This window comes from Polypterus senegalus, chromosome 14, assembly GCF_016835505.1.
Source record: "Polypterus senegalus isolate Bchr_013 chromosome 14, ASM1683550v1, whole genome shotgun sequence".
Taxonomy (NCBI): Eukaryota; Metazoa; Chordata; class Cladistia; order Polypteriformes; family Polypteridae; genus Polypterus; species Polypterus senegalus.
The window spans coordinates 70,774,321-70,796,564 of record NC_053167.1 but is presented as its reverse complement, the minus strand read 5'-3'; the positions used below and the strand labels follow the sequence as shown (position 1 = coordinate 70,796,564).

At 39.0% G+C, this 22,244-nt stretch overlaps 1 protein-coding gene across 11 annotated transcripts in view; it reads right to left on the bottom strand.

The window, feature by feature from the left end:
- The window catches only part of st3gal3a (ST3 beta-galactoside alpha-2,3-sialyltransferase 3a), a 394,364-nt gene that overhangs the window by 278,069 nt on the left and 94,051 nt on the right, over positions 1-22,244 (bottom strand). For 2 of the 11 annotated variants that reach the window (XM_039776579.1, XM_039776588.1), the window contains exon 1: positions 15,435-15,710. The exons of 5 other annotated variants lie outside the window; for them this stretch is intronic. The gene's annotated coding sequence lies outside the window, so the exon portion shown is untranslated. Of the gene's footprint in view, positions 1-15,434; positions 15,712-15,936; positions 15,954-22,244 lie in introns of those variants that run through there. 4 more of the 11 variants (XM_039776589.1, XM_039776590.1, XM_039776585.1 and 1 more) reach the window with 3 other exon arrangements.

The following is a 22,244-nucleotide window of genomic DNA, read 5'->3' as shown; positions in this document are numbered from 1 at the left end:
TCTGATGTCAGAAAGGTCCAAAACACCTAGTGACCCAAGGTAAAATCACTGATAATGTGCCCAAGTTCATTATTGGATGCATCAGAAACCTGTAAAGAACCTGAACCTTTTAAGAATAAAATCCAGACCTTGCTATGTAACACACACTTTGCTAGACTACAAGGAATAAGAATAAATTCTGACAGACAAACAGCTTTTTAGACTTACAATGCCTCTCTATATCCAGGTCCCAGAGCAGACATAGAAAATAAAAGAAATTCTACTCTGAATAATTCAAAGTTAGTGATGTGACTATGAATTGACTAAGAAATTAACTGTGGGTTTAAACATTTTCTGCTATGATGAGTGTTTTCTGGATCTGAGTCAAGTTCATCAATATGAAATGGAAAGAACACAGAGCCATCCAGACCAAGCATCATAATAGCAAACCTAGAGTTTGAAATCAGGAACTTGGCATACAAAATTCTGTAATTAAGGCAAAGTCATTATTTCCAATGCCATGTCATGCCAGGCAAAATGTTACAGCATTCCAAGAAAGAAAGACAGAAAGAAAGAAAGTTTTTCCTTAACACCCTTCTATATGCAGCCAATGTACAGTAATTAATCTTTTGATACAAGGCACTGACTCATGCCTAAATTACATAACTTAGGACTAATAAGGTATCTGTAACATAATCATTTTACTGCTTGCTTTTGTAAAACACATAGTTAAAGAAGGGCACAGTCAACATGTCAAAACAAATGATCATCCACACCAATGACCAGTGTCATCAGCATCCTAAGGTGCTGCAGTATAGTAATTTTCCTTGGCAGAGCTGTATAGCTACTGCAGTGTTTTGTCAAGGTTGTCAACACTGTAAAGAATCTTTTCAAGTATTTTCCCAAACTGTGGTATTACTGTGAGATTGTTTAAGGCATGCTTGCACCACACATGCAACAATCAAGCAATCGTCACCACAAAGATACCATTAACATGTGCATGTTTCGGCAACATGTGTAGTGGGTCTAGCAAGTGAACGGCTTAAAGCTTTTTACAGTATAGGTAAGGGAAGCTGACAATTCACATCTATAGCATCACAACAAAATTGCTCTGCCAGGGACTTGAGCCACAGCTGGCCCCAAGGAGACAGAGGGCAGACAAGTTGCAGATTTCTGGATGTATCCCAGACTGCACTTGCTGAATGCCCCAGCTGCATTTAAAGAGCTAAAAATGAGTTAAGCAGATCTGCTGTCAGCCCTACAGTGCATACTGGTAATTAAATACTGTACATAGGTTATTATACATTACAATAATACACAGTAGGTTACATTAAATAAGAATCTTCATATCTATGGTGCACATAAAAATAATTCTATGTGATTATTTTTTTTTACCTCTCTTAGCTAAGAGGTTGCAAAGAATAACAAGATGAAGACCAAATTCATTACTTGCCAAGGATCCGCAAATTAGCATCCACAAAACTTCACTGGTTGCAAAATTGTGACTAATATCTATTTTTATTACATCCTCTATCCTGTGAAACACAAACTAAGCAGATTTCCAACACTGGCAAACTCCTAAACTTTGCAGATTAAAATACGGGCTTCAAGAACCTCCTACCTAAATGGTGGATGACATAACTAGTTTCTCTGCATCTACTGTATATAAGAAAATAATCTCTGCTTTATTGTTAATGGACATTTGCAGCAATGATATCATAAGCAATGATATCCCTAGTGATTTAAGTACTGCACTGGTCTGTAACAAAAAACAAAAAAAAAAACAAAACATCAACAAATCCAACATGAATCCATGTCTCATCATCTACAAATACATCTCTTTATACATACAAATACTTTGAAGTAACAGAACAATAAAACCAATGGCCAAAACTTGCAAAAAAAGATCAGCTATGCAAACTAGCTACAAAATACTGCAAGACTTAAAATCATATTAAAAATGAAGACATTTATGACAAAATATTTTCACATAACCGTTAGCATTTTTAAAATGTTAGTTAATATGCACAAACTGTGCAACTGATTTGTTTGGGTAGGCACGGTGGCTCAGGGGTAACGCCATTGTGTGGGTGTCCACATTGATTTCAACCGGGCCCTACTATTTCTTCCTACAATCCAAAAACTTACAGGTTAGCTTAACTGGAACTGTGAAATTGACCCTTGTGTTTTCACCTTGTGATGGACAAGTGCCCTATCCAGGGATTGTCCCTGCCTTGTGTCCAATGCTTTCTGGAATAGACTTCAAATGCCCCCGTGACCCTGCCCTGGATATGCAGGTTAAGATGATGGATGGATGAAATGTTTTAGTTTGTAAATTCACTACAATACAACATTTTATATGCCATTTGAAAGCATCTGATGATTATCACCAAATACTGATAGCTTCTAGTCTGACTTTTTAATGTGTGATGTGACTTTGATTTAGTTGGAGTTCCGGCTGCATTACAACATTAGGGTTATTTTTTTGTTGGCTAAATTAAAAATATGTCCGTTTCATCTAACATTTTCCAGGATCTTCATTTTTAACTTTCTGTTTCTAAAACAGACTGCAACACACGGTCAACAAAAACAAAAAAAACAAACATAACATCCTAAAAGAATTAAAAATGACTTTATTTTACTTAACATAACTTATTAAAAGCACAAAAGAATTAATCATGCATGTATGCAATTGATGGGGAGAATGGGCAAGATGAAAAGGTTTAAATGTCGTTGAACATAGATAATAAGTGCCAGAAAAGCCAGTGTCAGCATATCAAGTTTTTACACACAACAGTTTTATTATTGGGCTTGAATTGAAAATGACTTACCATCCATAAAACAACCAGTGAACAACAGTCTTGTGGTCAGAAACAGACAACAAAGGTTAACAGTAATTGATAAGCTATAGCCAAGTATGTACAATAGCAATGCCAGAAGAGGTATCCATATCATATTAACTCATCTCACTATACCACTATTCTGATAGGCAGCCAATAGCCAAGATTTAATATTATCTCTGGTAAGGAGCATTCCTTTACAACAAAGGCAAAATCCTGTCATTTTGGCTTTTCAGCTGGATTAAACCTAATGCCAAAAAGTGAAGAAAGTTCTGGAATCATTCCAAGACAAGCCAATGAATTCAGTTTGATGTGCTGGTTGTTCCAGCTGGAAAATCTCAACCCACACATGGAGATAGAGAGAAATGGGTGAAATGAAACAACTATTCAAAGCTCCACACCAGATGGCACTTCAGTGCCACTTGCTAAATAATGGTCAATTCTGAAAGAGGTTTTCAGATAAGATGAAACAATGTTCATCTTTTAACTATCACATCATGGCAGACTTTGCTGTTCTACGATTAATTATAAGGGTGTTCACATTTGCCTATAAGAAAAACAAAATACAAAACAATTGTTGAGTGTGTAGCCTTTAGTTTCTGATATAGGACACAAAGTGTTGATTACTGCACCAATTTTCAGGCTCACCATGTTTGCACTCGTTATGAATTTGGAGGTGCCCCTGCAAGAGTCTTAGCCTTGTGTATCTGTGGAAGAAAAATATTTCTCTATGCAATTTACAAAATCAAAAAAGGTAGGAAATTTAATTAACAGTATTAAGGAAATTAAAGCAGAATTTCTGAATTTGAACTGAACACAGAACATTTTCCAGATAGGCTAAAGCTCCCTAAACTTTCCAAATAGAATATTACAGTGTTAGATAGTTCAAAAACAATGTCTGAACTTAACAGAGCTTTACACTTATGAACCTTAGCAAGACACCTGTACTTGATGGACTCACTGTTGAATGTTTGAGTTTTCAGCTAAACCTTAAGCGAATGCTATAGTCTGCAATTTCCTTGTTGATATTAAAACTGAATGTATACAAACTAATGATGTTCCTTCTAATTAAGCAAGATAAAAACCCTCATTTATGTTCCATTAATTGTGGTTCATTATTTCATATTAACTGTGATCTATAGCTGACTATTTCAAAACTGATTCATGCACAAACATGTTTAATCAAACCATATTTGCCCCAGACAATCTCTACTGACTACTAAATATCACTGATAGGTGTTTTTACCGTCTTCAGTGTCTACAGTATTCCCATTGAATTGGTCTTATCTTTGGGGGTATACTGTACTTAAAGGGTTTGGGAATTTCTGGAATGGTCAAAACATTATATTCTACGCCTTCTGCAGTGGTTCACAGTGACATGTCTCTACCATTCATGACTAAGAGAGGTACTAGGCAGGTTTGTCTATTAACAACACTTTATTTGTGCTTTCACTGGAGTCAAAAGCCCATCGGCTCACAGTTTGTATTATTGTTCTCCTATCACTATTACTGTATGTCTCATCATCATATTCATTATATGCGAATGATGTTCTTAGTAAGGCCCCAATCAGATCAACCTACCATTTTGAAACATTCAAACAATTTTGGAAAGGTGTCCAGTCAGAAAATTAATTGGGCCAAATCTCCCCCATGGAGTTTGCATGTTCTCCCCGTGTCTGCGTGGATTTCCTCCGGGTACTCCGGTTTCCTCCCACAGTCCAAAGACATGCAGGTTAGGTGAATTGCCGATTCTAAATTGTCCCTACAAGTGCTTGGTGTGTGTGTGTGTGTGCGCCCTGCCCGGGGTTTGTTTCCTGCCTTGTGCCCTGTGTTGGCTGGGACTGGCACCTGCAGACCCCCGTGACCCTGTAGTTAGGATATAGCGGGTTGGATAATGGATGGATGGATGAAAATATTTTTAAAAAGAAGAAAAATACATTATTCCCATATAACTGTTTGGTACATGTTAAAATATATATATATTTTTTTTTTTACAAAACTTAAAAAACAGAACCTGGTTGTAACAAAAACCTGTAGCCACAGTGGGTCCCCAGGATCAAGTCTGGGAAGCACTGGTCTATTATATTAAAAAAGTTTTCCTTTGTGTCCATGTTATTCAGCCTTGACCATGTCCCTCCAAACTGCTCACCCAATCATTACCCCTATTACACACATCCTTTCACAGTCCCACCCCGTGAAACACACAATGCTGCTAACTCACTCTTCAATGCAGTCAGTTATAACGGAAATGCAGTAACGCAAATTATCTATTCAGTAACATCAATTTTTAGACCACGATAGAAAAACAGTGGCAAGAGCTGATAATGAATGTCAAAAAAGAGAAAATTAAGAAGGGCTGCATATAACAAAAATCAAGAACAAAGAGAACCTTCCAATAAACAAGAAAGAGAAGAATACCCTGAACAATATGCAAACAGAAATGCAAAAAATCAACGTATATAGAATGTAAGTTAGAGGATAAAGTAATTTAAAAAATTGATTTTGACAAGGCATTAGTGTAATTTAATTTTTTTATATTTACTTTGTATTATGTTTCAATTTTTTACTTTTACATTTTACTACATTTTATTATTCATTGGTGTCTAAAATAGACAGCTGAGGTGAAATACTCAAGTAGTTTATTTTCGATTGTCACACATGTGCAAGTAGGAGGCAGCTAAAGGGCCTGAGTAACTGTAATAAAACATCCGACCAGGGGGCGGCGGAGTGCGCCAGTTCCCTACAGACCTTTCCCAGGAAATCCTGCAAGTTTCCGCTGCCTCAGAAGACGTCACTTCTGAAGGCGGCCCCTTTGATGACGTCACTTCTGAACCCGGCCCCTTTGATGACATCACTTCCTCTCCAGACCTTTAAAGCCTCCATTTTGGGCTACTATAGGCGGTTCTGTTTTGGACTCTGTGATATTCAAAATTTGCATTTGATTCAGAAAACCCTTTTGCAGCTGGGAAAAACAATATACGGGTGGCTGCCCCAAACCTTTATAATGTCTTGGACTCGTTTGTATGACAGTAGCGTAGTCGGCAGGATTAAGTCCCAGAAGAAACCGGGGCTCAGACATGTAAATAACCATGTAGGAAATTACCGGGCCGAGTTTCTTTGGTATTATTGGGGGTTTAGGGGGCTGGGAGTGCATGCATTTGGGGGTCAGGAAAGTACAGGCTCCGCTCCTCAAATACAACCCCAGGCTTATAACTTACCAAATGGAGAATGTGAAGGGGAAATACAGGCGTAGGCTGGTTTCTGGGGATGAAACAAAAAGGGCTTATTATGTTCTCTCAGAGGAGAGAGCTGAGCCGCCCATTGGGACTGAGGTCCCAGATGAATATGGGCTATCCCCAGTCCAGCAGGCAAAAATAATAAAAAAACTGGGTACTTGATCCAGACCGATCAGTCCAGGACCAGGTGGCTGTATGGCTAAGGCCATTTGAATTAACAACCACCTGCCAGATAGTTCAACAGGTAGCCTGCCTTCTCTTCTTAAAAGGCCTCTCTAAACTTTGCCCAGCCGGACTGGGGTGACTTTCATTCTATGGAAGAGCTTATAAAGCAAAATCTGGGAGAGCAGAACGGCCCTCTAGTGGATTTCCTGGAGATCCTACTAAATAAGTCTCTTTCACATACATCGGAGCCTGTTTCTGAGTTCCAGGGCCACTGGGCGTGCGACCTACCCAGGAATATGGCGGGATGTAGGTGGAAGGGGAGATGTTTGTGTGCTCTTGCCAACCCCCTGACATGTTCAAATACAGGATCATTAGTCATTAATGGTTATAAACTTCATGCCCTGTTTGATTCCGGCAGCAAAGTTTCCATTGTTGATTGCCGATATGTTTTGCCGCGACAGAGAATTAAAATAAAGACCAGTATTAAATGTATTCATGGAGACACCTGGATGTACAACACCGCCCTGTGTTTCGTGAGTCAGGGAGGATCGCCAAAAACATTTCCCATGGCAGTCTACCCTAATCCTCCCTTTACAGCAATTCTGGGGCGGGACTGGTCAGAAAATAAATGCAGTAAACTATTGACTACTCCTGATAAAAACTTAGGTCTTGTTATAGATGGGGATAACTCGTCTCAAGCGGTCTCCACGCCGTGTACACAGCTGGCGGAGAGAGATACAGAAGCCCATGAGGAGGACGGGGAGATTCCTGGTCCGTCGCAGGCAAATACGTCATCCACCCGCGCCTCGACAATTCAGGAGGATTCCCCTCCCCTTGAGGTCAGACCGGACCCTCTCTCCGACATTTACTTTCAGTTCAAACAAACACCGGCTTCTTTCAAAAGGGAGCAGTGGAATGATGACTCCCTAAAATTTGCAAAAAATGCAGTAGTCCTTGTCAACGACCAACGCACACACCAGCCCATGCCACAAGGACCTCACTTTGTAATAGAAAATTATCTATTATATCGGGTCGCGGAATATGGGGCGGAGGTTTGAAACTGTTGTTAATTCCACGAAACTACCGGCAGCAGGTTTGTGAATTAGCTCACGCCCACCTCCTTGGAGGCCATTTAGGCTCCGAAAAAACTTTAGAGCGGATTAAGCTTAGATTTTACTGGCCGGAAATTAACGAGGAGGTTCGCCGTTTTTGTATTACTTGTCCAGAATGTCAATTGCGGCAAATTCCTAGTGGGGACCGTGCTCCTCTCGTTCCCCTTCCCCAATTGATGTCCCCTTTGAATGAAGCGGGGTCGATATTGTAGGGCCCTTGGAGCCCTCAGCCCAAGGACGTAAATATATATTAGTCCTCGTGGATTATGCGACCCGATATCCGGAAGCTGTTCCCTTGCGTTCACATCTAAAGCAATCGCACTAGTAGGAGTATTTGCACATGTCAGTGTTCCTAAAGAAGTCCTAACGGACCAAGGAACACCTTTTACCTCGGAGACGTTCAGGGAAACGGCCAATTTACTGAAAATAAAGCACTCAAAGACCACGGTGTACCATCCTCAAACCAACGGTCTAATGAGATTTAATCGGACTCTCAAGCAGATGCTTCGCAAGGTGGTCAGCAGGGATGGGAGGAATTAGGATCAACTCCTCCCCCTCGTTCTCTTTGCCTATCGGGAAGTCCCACAAGCCTCTACGGGGTTCTCTCCTTTTGAATTGTTATATGGACTTTTTGTTATACGGAGGTTTTGAAAGAAGATTGGGAAGGAGACGTTCTTCCCTCTACAAATATTTTTAAATATATCGCACAGTTATGCGATAGATTTGAGAAAATCCGACCTATTTTAAAAAGTCATATGGAAGAGGCACTAGCAGCACAGGCCCGTTATTACGATCGTGGCACGACACTCTGAGAATTCCAGCCAGGGGATCATGTCAAGGTATTAGTTCCCACCTCTCATTCTAAATTACTCGCCCATTAGCAAGGCCCTTATGAAATTAAGAAGAGAAAAGGATTGGTCGACTATTTGGTGAAACAACCCAATCGCAGACCAACTGAGCAGGTTTATCATATGAACTTGCTGAAGCCGTGGAAGGAGAGGGAACCAGATCCCTCCTCCGCTCAGCCCTGCTCATTCTTTGCTCACATAGACACCCTTAATTTTGGCGAGGAATTAACTTATAACAACAACATTTATTTATATAGCACATTTTCATGCAAACAGTAGCTCAAAGTGCTTTACATAATAAAAAATAGAAAAATAAAAGACACAATAAGAAAACAAAATAAATCAACATTAATTAACATCGAATAAGAGTAAGGTCCAATGGCCAGGGGGGACAGAAAAAACAAAAAAACTCCAGACGGCTGGAGAAAAAATAAAATCTGTAGGGATTCCAGACCATGAGACTGCCCAGTCCCTCTGACAAAGACGGGAGCTGAAATCAGCTATCCTGTCCGTCTCAGAGCCTCTCTGATTGCGCACAACATAGTGACTGAACCAGGGGTTATAGTCCGGGAGTGCCCCTATAGACTTCCTAAGGCAAAGAAAACAGAAGTGGAGCTGGAAATCAAGCGGATGCTGGAACTAGGAGTGATTGAGGAAAGTTATAGTCCCTGGTCCAGCCCAATTGTCTTTGTTAGTAAGCCGGACGGCAGTCGGGAGGTTTTGCAATGACTTCCGTCGGCTTAACCAGGTCTCCTTTTTTGACACTTATCCCTTGTCCCGCGTGGATGACCTCCTCGAGAGACTTGGACAAGGTCAAGACCGCGTTCAGCACTCCTAGCGGACACTGGCAGTATTGTGTTCTTCCATTCAGGTTACACGGGGCTCCTGCGACTTTCCAGCGTCTGGTGGACAAAGTGCTCCAGCCCCATAATGTGTATAGTGCTGCCTATCTGGATGACGTCGTCATCTATTCCAGCACATGGAAGGAACACATACAGCAGGTCACTGCGGTATTGCGGACACTAGGAGAAGCCAGGCTTCGTATTAATCCCAAGAAATGTTTCTATGGATTGAAAGAAGCTAAATATTTGGGCTACCTGGTGGGTCGGGGTACTGTGAAACCACAGTGTTCAAAAATAAATGCCATTGTTAAATGGTCCCATCCGCGAACCAACAGGCAAGTCCAAGCCTTTCCAGGTTGGCCAGGTACTACTGCCGGTTTGTACCTCGGTTTTCAGAGAGAGCGGCGCCCTTGACTGATCTTACAAAGAAGAGGGCTCCTAATCATGTGGTATGGACTGACAAGACGGATGCTGCATTTAGTGATTTAAAACAGGCTCTTACGTCAGCACCAATATTAAAAGCTCCTAATTTGTCTCTCCCTTTTATTCTCCAGATGGACGCTTCAGATACAGGCCCGGGTGCCGTGCTGAGCCAAAGCGTCAATGGTGTTGAATACCCCATCACATACCTGAGCCGGAAACTGTTGGATCGGGAGACCAGGTATGCAGCGGTGGAAAGGGAAGCCCTTGCAATCAAATGGGCGATTACGCAGTTGAGGTACTACCTCTTGGGCCGGGAGTTCACTCTAGTGACGGATCATGCTCCTTTACAGTGGATGGCCCTTCATAAGGAGTCGAATCCATGGGTCACTAGGTGGTTTCTTGACCTTCAACCTTACAAGTTTTCGCTTATTCATTGTAAGGATTCTCTCCTTGCCAACAACGATGCTCTCTCTCGTGCCCACGACCTCTCGGTGCAGGAGGCCTGACCCAATGGGTCTGGGCTGGGTTGGGGCCTTGTCACACACGTGCGAGTAGGAGGCAGCTAAAGGGCCTGAGTAATTGTAATAAAACATCCAACCAGGGGGCGGTGGAGTGCGCCGACTGTCTTTCTCAGTTCCCTACAGACCTTTCCCGGGAAATCCTGCAAGGTTCCAGTGCCTTTAGAAGACGTCACTTCCGAAGCTGGCCCCTTTGTCGACATCAGTTCCTCTCGAAAGCCTCCATTTTGGGTTCCTATAGGCAGTTCTGTTTTGGACTCTGTGATATGCACATTGTGTATTTGATTCAGAAAACCCTATTGCAGCTGGGAAAAATAATATAAGGGTGACTGCCCCACACCATTATAATGTCTTGGACTCGTTTGTATGACACTATCTACAGTATAATAACAAAGGACCAAACCGTCTTCCTTACCGTGCCTCACATACTCTTCTATACACCAAATCTTTAAATACAATCGTTTTCTGTAACGGAGGCGTCCTTCGAGCAACCTAGCTGCGAGATAATGGGTACCCAGCACCCACCCCGGGGGGTTGGCGGGTGAAGCGAGCACGGGGCAGAGCCCCCTAAAAATAACAAATGTCCTTTCAATATTATTTAGCTGCAGTTACAATAAACATAGCTTCTCATTTTAATTTAATAAGTTTTATCTGAGCTGGAAACCAACCAAAACATATACTTCTTATTTATCTAAGAAATTTTTTTTTTTTTCTCCTGACCTACAATTTTACCACTGAGGCTTTGTGAGAAGATGAAAGAATGGTTTTATTTCTCTTACTCTACATCATGAAAGATTCATTGTAGCGCTGAGCAGAACTTTAATTTACTAAAATTAGATTCAACTCACTTCAACTGTCTTTTGTTCAAAAGTATCGCAAGTGCTTTCAGTCTGGCATTTTGGAGGAAAAAACAGCTTGCTATAACAAAAAGGCATTCTTAAACTTGTCTTTTTTTTAAAAATGGTGCATTATTGATGGGTGGGTATTGATGTTCATTCCCTCACTGGCTGCAGTGTAGGATACCCATCTTATGTGACATCTATGATAAGCATGAACTCTAAACATTCTAGATTTGCATAAAGTCATGTGTTGACTTACAGCCCCATTTGGAACCATCCATTTGGCTGTATGCTAGTCACAAAGTTTAAATATAAATGCAATTGAGGATCTACGAGTCTTGCGTAGGTCACCAGTACAAATACTTTAAATGTCAGTATGGATTAGCACAAACAGATCTTCAGGTCTCGGTGACCATATACCTCATCCATGTAATGGAAGGCCATACAGGCTGATTGCGTAAAACTAAGCCATGTGAAGCAGCTCTGATCAAAACATACCTTGAAAGGCCCTCCTAGAGTCAGAAAACACACAAGACCCTGCGATATCATCATAATGAAAGATTTGTGACTATTTACAAGGCATTTCTATCTTCTTGATGGAAGAAAAAAGTGAAAACCATAAGCACAGATCGGAAGGAAAAAAGATGTGCTAGCTGTGTGATGTGTGAATTTAAAAAAAATCCTGTGTGGCATGGCCAATCTGTGCTCTGAAGACTGGAACTCTGTGAGCAGAACATTTTATTATTATTTTACTTTTCTTACTTATTGTCAATTTGTGAACTTTTGTTGGTTGCATCATCAGGACGCAAATGAAGACAACCAAGAGGCTGCTACCTCTGCAGCTCCACCAAAGCTTCTCTCACTGCTTCAATTCAGAGTGCAACATCTTGTGCTTGGCAGTGCTGCCACGAGTACATCATAAACAAAAGGCATACAGCTTTTCCAACATCTAGTAGCTGGTTTTGGCAATTTCAATCACATTATTACTCTGCTTTCCTATGGCCCTTTGTCCGGTGGTATGGCTTAAACTCTGTCGGCTGTAAATCAGTGTATGACTGTACTACTGTACTAAGTATAGTGTTCATACTTTCCCTTTTATTTGATTTAGAGCTTTGGTCTTTTTTTTTTTTTTAAATCACGTGGGGTCTTACTGATTCAGCACTTTTCTTCATTCTTTATTCATTCTTGGCATCTTTTAACTTTTATTAGTAACCCAGTTTCTGCTCTGTTTTCACTTCCTTCAAACACCTCCCTGCCCTGGAAATCCAAAATATCAGTTTACACAGTTTCAGTTTGTTCACATAGTCGTTTATATCTCATGGGCATTTCCTTTGATTGTTTTGGTGTTTCTTGTATATATAAAATTTTCTGGTACTTTATCCACGTGTTTTAGTCTTGTTCTCCTTCCAGATAGAAATCCTCTGAAATGGGTAATCTCAAGTACTGGCTAACCTTATCCTATGCTTTTACGTATCTGGAGCTGATGGTAACACCCATTAATAAAGCTTCTTTGAAAAATTAAGTTTCCTGAGAGAACACAGATGGTTCGATTGCTGCATTGCTATACAATGGCCCTTGACTTATGGCTGGTGGCCCTGGTCTTTTCAACTTGGACCTTCTCCATACATCCTGCAGGACCCTGGGGAGTGGTTGGTAGAGGTGTTTTATTTATTCTATATTTGTTTCTTGTTTGCATGGGGAGTTTGTTTATCTTGCTCTAAATTACATATTTTTACTTCGTGTTGGGACAGGGGAGCCTCTGTTTTCTGTACTTTTATTTCTGCCATTTTTTGTGTTCGTTTGGTTTTGTTGTACTGTTTCAAGATTTTAATGTTTTGAAATAAAAAATATATATGACATGACACAGCCAACATGAGGTACTAAACTATGCCTCAATCTCATCTTGGCTTACCTACAGTATCTACTGTAAAACTACCATGTGTGTCTGTTAGACACAGAGATAAAGTAAAAATGAAAAACTCCACTAACTTCAGTTTATTTTTTCCTTGTAATAAGCTACAATAAAATTGCATGACTAAAAAGCTCAGAGCATCCATTTCCTGCTGTCTAGTTTAATTTTTATAATATTTGCCTGCTACTTGATTTTTTACTCAATTAATCTTTAATGGATATGTCAGCAGCATTTGTTGTGGGGTAGCATAAATAATATATTTGTAATAATCAGTCTTAATAAAAACACAATTGAAATTCAACATGTTATGACCAGGTCCATCTTTACTTATTTAACTTACAGCAACTACATATGTTACCAAAATCAACCATACTAAGTCACTAGCTTACCACCGATCTTTACTCTCTCTCTTCTCAGTTAGACATTCAGGTTCAAGTGTCCACACAGGACTTGTACTAATGCAAGGAAATAACATACACTATTGGAGTTCGTTTTAAACCAAATAAAATTTTTAAAAATGAGACTAAACAATAAAAAAGACAGGATTGAATAAACACTCTGTATGGTCAACAGAAGGTCTGAAGGAACAGGAAATATAGGTCCAGGAGATAAAGTCAAAACCAACAATGAGGCAAAGCCACAAACACAAGGGAGGAGCTGTCAATGGTACTGTTATCAAAACTTAAATGAGCAGATGTCCACAACACTTAACACCATTCTAATCACAAGATAATGACTGGGGTTTGAACTGGCTTCTAAATGTTAGGAGCCTGTTAAAAATTCAACTGTATACAAGACTAAAAATGGACATCAGCTTTTAGTTTGCATCAGTAAGCAAGTGCAAACTGGAGGATTGGCTAACTGCAAAGTCAAACGGGACATGTAACACACAACATCCAGCTCCCTGACAATGTTACTGTTACGCAGTAGGCATTTCTTACTATATATAAATATAAAACAAGCACATAAAACAAGACATCACAGTCAGAAATTAGGTACAAATTACTAAGGAATTTAAAAGCAAAAATAGAATAAACACAGACAACAGGCTATCAGCAACACAGATGCATGCAATCTTTGGGGGATCTATGCTAATTCAACGAAGACAACTAAGAGATTCCAGTATGGCTTGACTAGCTTAACAAAATCAAACATGAGCTCCTCTTTACACAATCTCCTTATACACAACACAAGTTCACCTCCACATGTGACAGACTGCCAAGAAACTGAAGATTTCATACAAAGGTGTCTATTACTGTATTCTATCCTGGCTGGATCCAGCTATCCAGTTTGCAATCTTTTCTCAAGACAAAAATAAACAACCAAGTAAGTATAGGTGAAGCCACATGTATGCAATGTAAAATAATAATAATGTAATAAAAAAAAAACACAAACCGTTCTGCACATTTAAGGTTTTGCAGACTTTCCTCCTGCTCCTGTCTCTATTTTAAATGTCCTTTAACTGTGGCTACAAATTAAATTCTTCTTAACTTATAAAGGAAAGGCACCTTCTGATTTAACAAAAGATACACCATTGGGCAAAACAGTCTAATCGACATCTAGGTCACCAAGAGACCATATTTTACAGTATGCCTCCTATAAAAGGCTTAAAGCATTTATATTCATCTCCATTCTTCCACCAAAATATTAAAGTCTTTCGCAGATAGATAGAACTAAACATTGTGCCTATCTTCAATTGCTTATTATTAATCCACCCTCACTCTTCCACTACCCCGTGTGCGTGTCTGTGAAATGAATGTACGAATTTAAACTGTACGTGTGTATACAACTAAGCCATACATCATAATGCCATAAGCGAGGTCAAGCAGCAGTAAAAGATGTTGAAACATACAGCTGCCCCACATTTCACTAACTGGAAGGAATACCACCACTTCGAATGAAAATTCCTGGGAAAAAAAAATGATCTATTATAAATTCGCTCCGTTGTATTATGGCTAAATAAATGCAACCCGATTTCCGTGCATTAGCAAAAAAAAAAACACGTAGTGCACAGATGTGGGCCACACAACTAGCCATGCAGTGCCGATTCATTTTGTCAATACAGCATACGTGTTACACTCGTGTACAGCACACTAGTCGAATCATTAAAGGAAGTCGTTGCCACATCAGCCAACACAGCGCAGCCTTCAGGCCATTCCCATTAGCGATATTAGCTTCAGGACCCCGTTATGTCTCAACTGCAAGAAACACGGGTCTAAATTATATCACAGCATCATGCCAATAAAAATGAAATGCGTAACGTTCACTGAATATCTAGGATTTCACACGTTCCATTAGTTTATCCGTGGGATTGTTAACAGTCTAGGCTTTTAGCTAAGTAGCCTGTCTTCAGCTGCATAACTGATACGGGGGATTCCGTTTTTCGGTAGAAATGTACTGCTCATGAATAAAAAGAGGACGCAATCATGGAAAAGTGTAAGAATACTGTACACGCAAAGCCTAAAGCTCTCTCTCCGGCTGTGACGCGCAAGTATCTCGGCAAGCCGAGTCTCTCGACCACGCTTCCTTCCCCGGCGCAGCGTCTTTAGCTCCTGCGAGATAATGAGAGCAGCGCCGGGACACCGCTGTCCAAAAGCGGCCTGCACGTACTTCAGGAGACTGCGGCAGTCGCACAAATGTGGAGGGGAAATAACAGAAATCTCCGCGGAGGTGAAGTCTAAAATAATAAAAATAGTAATTAAAAAATAAGATCACCCTACCTCGTAGTCTGCACCCAAATTGTTCTCGTCCACGCCAGTACATCTTAAGACGCTACACTCCATGTTAGTCCTCGGCTGGGGAATCATTTATTTTGTGGTATTTTTAGCTTACTAGCTCCCATTCCGCGTGCGGCGTTATATTAAAATCTGGTGTCTCTTTGTCGCCCTCTGCCAGTTAAGTTTAGCGTGCTTAAAAGTGAAGAAGGAGTGTGCGAGTTGACCAGGAGGCGGTGAATTGCCTGCATTTGGAAAAACAATGAAGCGGTTAAGAAATCAGGTTGAGTACGCTTCCACAGAGGGAACGTGCATAGCAGCCTGCAAATCCTGCAGTAAACAAGCGACTGTTGATTTATTTTGTTTTATAATTGTGTCTTTCATTTTTCTATTCTTTAATATGTAAAGCACTTTGAGCTACTGTTTGTATGAAAATGTGCTATATAAATAAATGTTGTTGTTGTTGTTGTTGCGAGCGCCAAAGGAAATGTCCAAAGTTATTAATGACCTGCGTTCTGAGTCCAGTGTTACGACGGTCAGATTCAGGAGATTCAAGTTGGCCCAAGTTAAGTATACCTTTCCAAAAAAAGATTCACGCTTCACACCCCTATTTAGCTATACTTGGCCGATGTCATATAAGTGTAATAAGTCAATCCATTTTTTATCATCCTTATAAAAACAATAAATGAACTAAGGTGTGTTCTGGTTTGTGCTGATAGTATTAATGATTCTCAGAACAATAACACATTGTAAATGTTGTTTATTGGACAATAGTAGAGCTTTGGGTCATTACTGTTACCGTTTCAGAATTAAATAAAATAGAACAGAAAACATGTTTAATTACTGGTGTTAATACTGCTACCCCATTCTTTCAAAGTCCCAGATTTGAATTCCCAGCCCCAATGCTGTCCATGCGTGTCTTCCCCATTTGTCTTAAAGATGTACATGTTAGATTAACTAGAGTGGGCCAGTATGGGTCTGTGTGCATGTTTTGCATTCCATTAAAGAAACTAACATATTATTGTAATTCAGGTAAAAACCTGATTAGTCTATAGCTACAATATATAGCCCAAACAGAACAATGGTCATTGGACAAATGATTACCCATCAACTTTATATTACATCATTTATTTTTATTTATTTCATTTTTGGATGGTGTTGTGCAGACCTCATAAACAATTATCATTATTCAGAAATATACATTTATCTATAGAATAACTTCAAGTAGCTTATAATTTATTGTGATTTTAAAAAGTGTTCCCTAATTAATAGTATTCTATGTGTAATGAATGACTCATTCCGTTTAATTTGTTCATCATTACCACTTTTCTAATCAATTACAATATATATTATATTGAGTAGTATTTTATTTGTCCATGGAAGAGATTTTTCAAGTCTCACTCCGTACAGTCACCCGGGGTATGTTTTGTAACGTGATTTAATAAACAAGTGAATTCTCAATCACAGTGACAGCCATTATCATTAGAATGTAGTGCAGCAAAGAGAATCCACCCACTCGTTGCTAAAAATACTGAGCCACTGCTCTTACTCAGAGTTGTAGTCATCAGCTATTAAACAGAATGTATTTTAATTTTGGATTCTGATCACAAACCAAGGTTTTGTTTTACAAGGATGAAATCAGCTTTACAGTATGACACAGTCCTCTATCAACCTTGGATGTCTTGATTCTTCACATAATTGTCTCAATATTTATTTAAAGTATTCATTTTTAGTAAATTAAATAACCTTGATCACATGTGCATGAAATAAAAAAATACAAATACACATTTAGAAAAAAAAAGTTCCATGAGATATACAAGATGTAAATTGCTGCTTTTGCATGTTGCATACATTCTCAACTGCAATTTAGAAGGCAATTACGGGACAGGTTAAGATCATTATGACTTCAGGATATCTGTGCCGATACCACAAAACACCAGGAAAACCTCAAGCATTTATTAATTAGTCATAAAAACAGAGTGCATTTGTACGGGCCATATATTTGCTTTATTTTGAAGCAGTTACAATATTTTGAGTATCAGGAAGTATCTACACACTTTAGGGGAACAAGCACTTAGGAGAAACAGAGGATTTTGTGACTGGTCATTACAGGATCAATGTCAGCTTATTTCACTATATACAGAGATCTGGCTCTGAATGACAGGACATCTGAATCATGGGCCGATGACTAACATATCTGTAACTCCATTCCATTACCTTTATTCCTGACTACTGCCTTTTGCTAAGTGCGTCTCAATTAGTGTTGAGCTTAAGCTCAAAGGATTTCTGTTAACTCATACTGATTGGGTCATTTCTGTCATTAGGGCAGGTGATGACCACTAGATTTACATATAATGATGCCAGTGATGCAATTATTCTCAACTACCTCATTTGCTTGACTGATGGCCATTGTCCATTCAGTGTGATAATACCTTGAGGAGATGCTATCACCCATCACATTACCTGCTTGGTAATATTTACTAATATGGCTATGGCCAACTCGACACAATTCTGCCATTGCCCATTTCCAGCAGAAGGCATGTGGCATAGTCAAGGATGAATTGAGAAGACTTATTTTAATATGCCACAGGACTCCACTTGGTACTAACATGACTCCATGCCACAGTACTGTACTCGTAAGACAAATGTTGAAGGTTTTAACAAAAACTGGCCCATGTGAACTGTGGTGGGCTGGCGCCCTGCCTAGGGTTTGTTTCCTGCCTTGCACGCTGTGTTGGCTGGGATTGGCTCCAGCAGACCCCATCATTAGGATATAGTGAGTTGAATAATGGATGGATGGATGGCCCATGTGGAGCCCCAGTACTGACCAACCAACCAACCATTCCCTTGCTGTATTTTTAGAGACATTTCTTGAACATGTATGAATTGTTCTCTCTATCCATTTTAATGAAAATCAGATGACTGATTCTAAGTACAAGTATTTTTCTTTATCAGAAAACGAAAGTGATTGCAAAAGCAACTCCCAGAAAAATTAAACTTCCCTTTTACTGGACTGTACAGTTCAACCAATATTTTCTTGGCTGACTGGTAAGTTTTTTACACATGTATTTCTTTCTATGTCATGATGTTTTAAGAAATTATACAGTAGGCAATCACTTATTGCATCCTCAAACCTTTCAATGTCATTTACACACTTTAACTATGTGTCTCCCACACTAATCTAGCTTCCCTTTCGTATATGTATAGCAATGCATTAGGATTATCACTGTGTCTCACACTTTTCAAGTTTTTCTTTGTATTTTTTGCTTTCCCCTGCTCCCTTGTCCTATTTTCACCCTGATCCTTTACCCTAAATTGTGTCTACTCTCTGCAGGGATAATAACCTATTTTTCAGTTAGTACTCTCACGTGCTGTGATCATTAGTCCTATATACTATAAAATACCTGCCTTCCACTTGCAAACCACTGAGGCTTTAGCTTGTTTAAGGTCATGGTATGTATGACTTTTCCAGTAATTTTCAGTCACAGACTACATTTGCATAATCTTAGTGAGACAAACACAGTTGCAGAGTGCTCCTGTGACAGCAAGTTTTGTAGTTAGACATACCCAGTGACTCAGACCATCCAGTTTGTGATGAGTCTCAACAAAATCAGAGACTAGATTTGGTCTGAAGTTGCAGGGTGCAAGCTAACAATGAACGCTCAACTTGAAGTATAATGCATATAAAATGTATAATTATATAAATTAAATAAATAAATAAATAGTATTAATTATATAAAATCATTTTGGAATTTTACATACCATGACAGAATGGGAAAGAAATTTAAGAAAAAAAGGGTAGGGATTGCGGCTGAACTTGCATTTTCCTATAAAGCCGCACAAGCATTGGTTCTATTGGGCAGTACATTACTAGCTGTCACAAAAAGGAGAGAGTTTGATATTTTGGAAATGTGAAATTGCAGTAGTCGTATAATAGGATATGCTCAAGCAAAACTGTCAGCAGTTCTAGTCGTCCAGCTTGACATCCCCTCTGACTGGAAGTCATGTAATGTGACATCAGTTTTAGTGAGCAGTGTTCTTTTGTCTTCTTTTAGGTTGAAATTGAAAAGTTTATTTTGCATTGATCTTGTCTCTTTGTTTGTGTATGTGTCTTATTTGAGGTATAATATTTTAGATTGATACCTTTTTATTTATTTATTTATTTGCTTTTTTATTTCTTCGTTGTTTTTTTTGGGGGGATTTTGTTTATTTCTAAACTAATTACTGTGTTTCATAAATTGTTTTCTTTTTTGTGAATTCTAATTCTGATTTAATAATTATTAAAGTTTATTTTTGTGGGGTTTTTGAGTTCTGTTAAGGTTTTTTCTAGGCTTTACCATTTGGGTGACTTCATAACACTGTGTAAATAATTAAGCCTTACACTAAACGGACACCTGATCCAGGACTTGATTCATGCCTTGCTCCTAATGCAGCTGAAACACTGTTCTGTCATCAGTATGATTCTGTTGTAGAATAAGCTGATTTCAGAAAATAAGTGAATGAATTTTATATATAGGTGGAATGAGGAAACTCACGGGACCATAAAAATATTTTGTTATAATGGAAATTTCGTTATAACGAATATAGGGAAAATATGTGTAGTATTGTGACTGTGGCCACCAGCGATTCAACTTGTCTAATAGCAGTGGCGCAACAACAGGTCCGTAGCTGCTCTGCTGCGCCTGATAAACAGTAAACCAAGGGAAAAGCAATTGGTTGTCATCTGCAAGATCAGGCTTACCGTGTACCATGCTTGTCATACAGTCATTGGTGTTCTTCTAATCTGAAGATGGAAGCTAAAGCAGGATGACTGCCCCTGTGCCAAGGCTCCTAACAACTCCTATTCTGAATGAAGTCTTGACACTGTACATGTCTTCTCTATACAGTAATAAAGTACCTATATTTTCCTTGAAAACCTGGGCTCTCCTTCCCACCTCTTATGCAACTCTGCGACCCAAGCTTGACAATACCTTTATAAGAAATCAGCGCTTCTTAAACTGCAAAAAATATTTTATTTGAAAATGTGATGTTAGATTTAACTTGGGGTGGCACGGTGGCGCAGTGATAGCGATGCTGCCTCGCAGTTAGGTGACCCAGGTTCACTTCCTGGATCCTCCCTGCATGGAGTTTGCATGTTCTCCCCATGTCTGCGTGGGTTTCCTCAGTCCAAAGACATGCAGGTTAGGTGCATTGGCGATTCTAAATTGTCCCTACTGTGTGCTTGGTGAGTGGGTGTGTGTGTGTGCGCCCTGCGGTGGGATGACTCCCTGCCCGGGCTTTGTTTCCTGCCTTGCAACCTGTGTTGGCTGGGATTGGCTCCCTGTGACCCTGTAGTTAGGATATAGCGGGTTGGATTATGGATGGATAAACGTAATTTTTTTTAATAGAAATACAGTTATGAAAATACTGAATGAAAACAAGGCATTAGATGTAACTTTTTAAAACAGAAATACAGGCATGAAAATACAGAATGAAAACAAGACGTTAGAAGTAATTTTTTTTAATAGAAATTCAGGTATGAACACAGAATGAAGAAATTAGATATAATTTTCTCTTTAAAGTTCTCTACTAGTTAACAGCACTATAACAAGCACCCATTGTCATAGGACATTTTCCTAGTCAAGCTCAGTAACACAGCTAGTTATTTACATGCTTCTTAAAACAAAATCAATAAGACCATTTTAATCTCCTGATTTGGAAACAAGTCATTTGAAGCAAAGTAATCTGATTGTCACTTTACCAGTGTTATTTTCTTTCTTCTATTAACATTTGAATGGTAAATTGTGCTATTTGTGTGACTTTCTTTAGTGTTTTACACGTAATATTATAAGATTTGATACATTTTTTTATTGGCCATTGTAAAGCAATGACCTCATCCCAGGTGTAGCAAGTATAGACTCGTTGTTGTTATGCTGTATGCATTGTTGCCATGTGACACCATGGACATCATTGTCTACATAAGCACTTATTTGACTGAAGCCTATGTGAACTTAAAAGAATAAAAAAAGAAAGGGTATCAGGTTTTTAGATTAATAATCCTTTTGCTCATCATGAATAGTTTAGGACTTGAAAAGGAAATTGACTTTTTTTCTGCGAAGCTAGGTTTATTACCTGTCATTCAAAATTACAGAAAGATAATCAGATCTAACAATATAATTAATGTTCACTTTTAGGATTTTAACACAGTTCATTCTAAACCGTAATGTATAAACATTTCAGAAGTAAAATGAATCATTTCTTTGAAGGACGCCCATGCTCATAACTGTGTCACATGTTTTACAATCTTCTCTGTTGCTTGTGCAATTTTTGTGACCCGATTTGAGACATGTATGCTAGTGCATGGGTAAAAATGTCTATCAACAATTACCAACATACTAGCACTGCTAGAGAAAAATGTGACAAAACACTTTGAAAGAATGTAAATATTCAACTTCCATGTGCTTATTATTCTTTATTTCATATTTATTACAAACCTTCTGTACCCCACTTCTTTGTCCTATTTAATAAACACATGACATTTCAGGAGCAATGGAAGATCTCTCAGTGTAATGGGTCTGTGAGCTTCTTTGGATTCCACAGATTAACAAAAATCACAAAATGTACTTCTAGTTCATGTTTACCTACATGTTATGGCTTGTTGCTGGATTTTAGTAAAATGGAGGTAGCATTTCATGAATGTACATGACTTGGAACTACAGTTATATACCATTTATATACAGTATACTATCATGCCTAAATAAATGTGTTTGGAAACTTAGCTATTTCCACTGTAAGCTACATTACTAATTAATTTAAACCTACTTTGAATTTTCATTT